Raw genomic sequence first — 7,080 nt, forward strand, 5'->3', positions numbered from 1 at the left:
TTTCTGTTTTTCTGACCTAATCATGACTGATGCATGCTATGAAGTAAACAGAGTTCTGTGATCCAGAACAAGTAGAGGCTGGTAGTTTTCTTTGAGGATAAGGTAATGTCTGGTAGGGTAGGAAGGACATTTCAACTGAAAAATAAAGGATGAGAAGAGGCCAGCTGTATCAGTTTCCTAGAACTGCCATCACAAAGTACCAAAAACTGGGTGGCTTGAAAGAGCAATAATGTATTGGCCCAGTTCTGGAGCCTAAAAGTCTGAAATCAAGGTGTCAGTAGGCCCTTGCTATCTCTGCTCTGAGGGAGAATGCCTCCTTATTTAATCTAGTTTCTAGTGTTTGCTGGGAACCCTTGATATTCCTTAGCTTGTAGATGAATCATGCCAGTCAATCAGGCTGTCTTCTCTCTGTATGTCTTCACATTGTCTTCTCCCAATTAACGTCTATCTTGGTTTCCAAATGTTCTCTTTTTTATAAGGACACCAGTCATACTGGATTAGGGTCCACCCTAATGACCTCAGTGGTAGAAGAGGATAAAGGGGGTCAAATATATGGTGATGGAAGAAGAACTGACTCTGGGTGGTGAACATACAATGTGATATGTAGATGAGGTATTAGAATTGTACACTTGAAACCTGTACAACTTTATTAACCAATGTCACCCCCAATATATTTTAAAATAAATAAACAAACAAATAAATAATAAAAGATCACTCTAGGTCCTATGTGTAGAATGTATTTCAAGGGGTGGAGTATATAAAAATTTAAATATAATAAATATTTGTAAAACAAGAGATGCTATAAATAACCAAAAGGAGACATGCTAAAGTTAAAATTCAAGCAGGAGACTAAAGGAAAATATTTACAGCACATATAACAAAGTTAATATGCTGCTCATATATAAAAGTCATAAAGTCAATAAAACAAGATCAACAATCTAATGAAAATAAGTAAGGAATATGAATTAGCAATTCACAGATGAAATATGGATACAGTCAATTATTTATGCAGGTTCAACTTTATCAGCCTTTGGGGAAACATAAGCAATGAGTTTGAAATTTTCATCCATCAAATTAAAATAAAAAAGGCATTTGATAAAATTAATGGTGAAATGAAATAGATCCTATCATATATTACTATTGGGAATGTGGCTAGATATAAGCAAATTAGAATTAAAAATGCATTTGCTCGATATTTACCCTACAGGATATGATCGCAAGGAAGAATATACAATGATGTTCAGTATAGTGTTTTATATATATATATATATATATAGATAGATAGAGAGAGAGAGAGAGAGAGAGAGAGAGAGAGAGAGAGAGTGCCACAAAACCCAGACACATTTAAGAAAGGGGAAAATGGTATTAAAATTGTAATACTCAATATTTACCAATAACAAAAGATGAATACAAGTCACATGTGTACATTTTTTGGCAATATATATTATATTATATATAATATATATTACATGTACACACATATATAAACATTCAAATAATAATATGTGCTTTCTGTGGGTACATATTCATAGACATAAAAATATATAGAAAGAGATCTGAAAAATACGAACCAAACTAGTTATAAGTTCTCTCTGGATGACTAAAACAAAATAAAATGTAAACTTATTTTATTCTTCTAATTTTTAAATCAAGATAATGCATTCCTCATAGACACAGTAAAAGAGAGTAATTAGAAGTGCAGACACTGGAGCCACACTACCTGGTTTAAATTCCAACTCTGCCATTTACATAGGTGTGACATAGGGCAAGTTACTTAACTTTGTTCCTCTGCTTTTTTATTTGTAAAAGGAAGATTAAAGATAGAATCTACTTATATATCATTTTGGACATATTTGATGATTACGTGAGTTCAAATGTTTTATATATATAAAGAGTTTAGCACCAACCCTAGCACATAGTACATGTTAATTTGTGTAACTTGTTAAAATATTCCAAAAGTTTAATGTGATCTCAAGGCAAAAGATTGCCTATTTTAGGAAATGCATATAGAGAAATAAGTACAATTCTACAGTATTGTATTGTATTATTTTATAGGAAGTTACCTTTTATTGTTTGAATGATAAGAGGTATTTTAACAGAAAATAGGGTAGGCTTTAAATCTCAGAATTAGATAAACTCATTGAGAAAACATGCACTAGTGAAAAAAAAATCTCTGATTAGATTAAAAAGTTCATTTAAGAATGTTGGGGGCAGCGGGGGAGCATAAAGCATGAAACACTTTGAATTCATCCTCAGGGGTCTGAACTTTATCTTTGTAGCAAAGCATAGTCCTTGATGTTTTTTGAGCAAGGAATGATATGGTAGGTTAGCTGTTTTAGGTTGGCTTTTCTATTCTTGGCATACAGAATTGACTATACAGGAAAAACCAAAACAAGCAGGCCCATCATGGATATAGCAATAGTTTGTATGGTGATGAGGATACACACTAAAATGGTTAGAAATGAAAAGGAAGGTCAAGAGTACATGAGAATCCCCTAGTTTTAAAAAATACATCACCTTACATCCGATTAGATTTGCCACGTTTAGAAAATAAGAGCATAGGAAACCCAGTTACATTTGAATTTCAGATGAAAAACAAATAATTATTTAATGTAAGTAAGTCCCAAATATTGTATTTATTGTTCTTTGAAATTCAAACTTAACTGGACATCTGTATTTTTATCTAGCAATCCTACCTCCAATAATATTTTATCTTTATAATCAGATTTAATCACCCTAGACAATATTTTAACTCCCTTGTTTGACTGTTTGCTCACTGATATGAAAAGACAGAAGTGTCCATGTGGCTGTCACAGCTTTCCTTTCAATGGGACCGTGGTTATGTCTCCTAGTGGAAACATTCCTCTTCATATTTAAGGCAGCAGTGCCCAAAGTCATGGGATCAGAACACAGAACACTGAGCATATAGTGCATCGTTTATTATTATTGTTAATTATTATTATTATTATTTATTGGGTTGACATTGGTTAGTAAAATTATATAGGTTTCAAGTGTACTTTTCTATAATATATTATGACTCTAGAATTTTTCTGTCTGATTTATTTTGTTTAGCATGATAATCTCAAGATCTATCCATGTTGTCACAAATGGCAGTATTTCATTTTTTATGGCTAAGTAATATTCTGTATATGTAGCATATCTTCTTTATTCAATCATCTATTGGTTAACACTTTGGTTGTTTCCATGTCTTGGCCTACAGTGCATCTTTTAGACCAGAACTACAATATCACAATTTGTTAATGTCTAACTAAGACTGTTACTGTGAATTTAATAGGGTACTCAATTCTTCTATTACACAGTTCTTCCATTATAATGGTTGGCTTGGTACATGATAAAACCAGTAAATCCTCTGAGTTAAAGCTCATTTTTATTTATCATTACTTTTCCTATAAAAATGTTACTTGGTCAGATATGGCAGTAAACACAGCATTTGGAAAGTCTACTCCTGGTGGTGCTAGCAGAAGCACTGTGGATAGGAAAGGCAAATCCATATTCAGACTAAGTGTCATTCCAAAGAGGACAAATTATCACTTCCTTCAAAGTAGAAGAGGTAAAATGTAATCAATTTGCCATTTGGAGACTGGCTGGTCTCCCAGAAAATGGTATCATGTTAGGAGCTCAGCGTTAGCCTCTACCATTAGCAAGTTGAACATTCGTAAGTGGCAATGACCATAGCAGATTTGATGAGTGGGTAGGTATATTATTAACTTATGGCTAACCCTTCTCCCTGCCATCATGGACATTTTGTTAATGAGACCATTTAGCAAGTGCAAGGATGGCTGAGGAGAAAGGCTGCTTGACATTCACAGAATGGGTCATTCATTTACTTGAATACCATAAGCCCCTATTGTTAGTATCTTCCAATGGGCAATTGTATGCAATGGGAATATCTGTACACTCTGAGAGTTCCATTCATGTATGTCTCCTCCATGCTTGTTTTGGCAACACTTCTTTTTTTTTTTTTCTTTTCAGGACCCTGGGCATTCAAATTGGCCCTGTATGTGCCCCACATTCAAGCTTAGTGGACCAGATAATGTATTTGTTTTCTATTGCTATGTACAAATTCCTACAAATTTTGTGGCTTTAAGTGACACCCATTGATTAGCTCACAGTTCTGTAGGTCAGAAGTCTGGTACTGCATGAGTGGATTCTCTACTCAGTCTCACAGGCTTAAATCAAGTCATAAGCAGGGCTGTGTTTCTTTCTGGAGGCTCTGGGTAAGAATCTACTTCCAAGCACATTCAGGCTGTTGGCAGAATTCAGTTTCTTAAGAATGTAGCACTAAGGTCACAGTTTCTTTGACATGTGGACCTCTCCATTTTCAAGTCAGCAATAGTGCCGCATATCCTGCTCATGGTTCAAATCTCTGACTTCTTCCTCTATGGTAACTGAAGAAAGCTTCCTTGTTTGAAATGGTTCAGGTGATTGGATTAGCCCCATGGGGATAATCAATAATAATTTTTCTATTTCAAGGTTAACTGATTAATAACCTTAATTCCATCCTCAAAGCAAGGTGTTGCTCCAAACGCCAGGGTTCTATACTGTGATTCTTCTACTTGGGTTTCACGAAACTTTATACAGCATTTGTATCTTCCACAGATACCTTAGTTATCATTGAATCTATAAATGCTCAGCTGAAGAAACATGTCTTACTCTGGATTCCATTGAAAATCAGCAGCCTTATGGGTTACATGGAAAATAAATCAGCATAGTAGTTTTAAGTCAGGTCCTCGTTCACCCAACCTAAATTTCTTTTTCATTTTTCAATTATATGGATCAAGTAGTTTTAGTAGATGTCCCATCTGTTTCACCACAAGAAGAGCACCATGACTAACTAGACAGACCATTCTGACAGAGTTAGACCATTCCCTTTGTTTCTTCAGCTTTGCTACTCATTGGTAGCACACCCATTTTTTACATGGCTGAGTCCTGCCACTCCAGGAACCCATGATGTCCTGTTAACCCACTTTAATGGTGGTATATTACACAACTCGTCATCCCCAGCTTGCTGAAAATGCTACTACCCAGGTTTTGAAGGATGTTGGGACTCTCTCACAAGTACATTTCTCAATGCTGTTGTAAAGGGAGTATCTTCTGATCTCTTGTGGGATATAATAAGGGAGGAAGTGAATGGTTTGTATATGATAAATCCAGTTCAATATTTCTATATCACTAAGTCCTTGGATTCCTTTCTTTATATTTTACCAAGGAAATTCTGAAGCCTCAATTTAATTAAATATAGGCTATCATTTATTCCAGGTTTCAGTCAACCAACCAAGAAAGCAATATGATTCATCATTAGTTCCTTTACTTAAAATGCTGAATCTGAGCCCCCGTCCGTCCGCCGCCACCCACTCCGGACACAGAACATCCATCCAGTCATGGATAAAAATGAGCTCGTTCAGAAGGCCAAACTGGTCGAGCAGGCTGAAAGATATGATGACATGGCAGCCTGCATGAAGTCTGTAACTGAGCAAGGAGCTGAATTATCCAATAAGGAGAGGAATCTTCTCTCAGTTGCTTATAAAAATGTTGTAGGAGCCCGTAGGTCATCTTGGAGGGTCGTCTCAAGTATTGAGCAAAAGACGGAAGGCGCTGAGAAAAAACAGCAGATGGCTCGAGAATACAGAGAGAAAATTGAGACTGAGCTAAGAGATATCTGCAATGATGTACTGTTTCTCTTGGAAAAATTCTTGATCCCCAATGCTTCACAAGCAGAGAGCAAAGTCTTCTATTTGAAAATGAAAGGAGACTATTACCGTTACTTGGCTGAGGTTGCTGCTGGTGATGACAAGAAAGGGATTGTGGATCAGTCACTACAAGCATACCAAGAAGCTTTTGAAATCAGCAAAAAGGAAATGCAACCAACACATCCTATTAGATTGGGTCTGGCCCTTAACTTCTCTGTGTTCTATTACGAGATTCTGAACTCCCTGAGAAAGCCTGCTCTCTTGCAAAGACAGCTTTTGATGAAGCCATTGCTGAACTTGATACATTAAGTGAAGAGTCATACAAAGACAGCACGCTAATAATGCAAATACTGAGAGACAACTTGACATTGTGGACATCGGATACCCAAGGAGATGAAGCTGAAGCAGGAGAAGGAGGGGAAAATTAACCTGCTTTCCAACTTTTGTCTGCCTCATTCTAAAATTTATACAGTAGACCATTTGTCATCCATGCTGTCCCCCAAATAGTTTTTTGTTTATGATTTATGACAGGTTTATGTTACTTCTATTGAATTTCTATATTTCCCATGTGGTTTTTATGTTTAATATTAGGGGAGTAGAGCCAGTTAACATTTAGGGAGTTACCTGTTTTCATCCTGAGGTGGCCAATATGGTTTCAAGTGTACTTTTCTATAATATATTATGACTCTAGAATTTTTCTGTCTGATTTATTTTGTTTAGCATGATAATCTCAAGATCTATCCATGTTGTCACAAATGGCAGTATTTCATTTTTTATGGCTAAGTAATATTCTGTATATGTAGCATATCTTCTTTATTCAATCATCTATTGGTTAACACTTTGGTTGTTTCCATGTCTTGGCCTACAGTGCATCTTTTAGACCAGAACTACAATATCACAATTTGTTAATGTCTAACTAAGACTGTTACTGTGAATTTAATAGGGTACTCAATTCTTCTATTACACAGTTCTTCCATTATAATGGTTGGCTTGGTACATGATAAAACCAGTAAATCCTCTGAGTTAAAGCTCATTTTTATTTATCATTACTTTTCCTATAAAAATTAATTAATTTAAAAATGTTTTAGGCAACCTAAGAACAAATGTGCAAGTAAAGATGCAGTAAAATTAATTGCTTGATATTCATTGCTTCATGTATATCAAGCACAGCAGTAAAACAAAAAACCTATGTATTTAACTGTTTTTAGGTGTTTTTTTTTCTTTTTGTAATTTTTTTTTTGTACTTGCCTAACATACATGTGGTGTAAAATTAGTTAACAGGGAAATAACTTGAGATGATGGCTAGCTTTGTTTAATGTCTTATGAAATTTTCATGAACAATCTAAGTATAATTGTTAAGAACACATGT

The 7,080-nt window shown here is 35.1% G+C and overlaps 1 pseudogene; it reads left to right on the top strand.

Moving 5' to 3' along the window:
* The first annotated feature begins 5,386 nt into the window (after window positions 1-5,386).
* LOC109376394 (14-3-3 protein zeta/delta pseudogene) lies at window positions 5,387-6,358 on the top strand (annotated as a pseudogene).
* The last annotated feature ends 722 nt before the right edge of the window (window positions 6,359-7,080 follow it).

This window comes from Hipposideros armiger, unplaced genomic scaffold (genome assembly GCF_001890085.2).
Source record: "Hipposideros armiger isolate ML-2016 unplaced genomic scaffold, ASM189008v1 scaffold_1117, whole genome shotgun sequence".
NCBI lineage: Eukaryota > Metazoa > Chordata > Mammalia > Chiroptera > Hipposideridae > Hipposideros > Hipposideros armiger.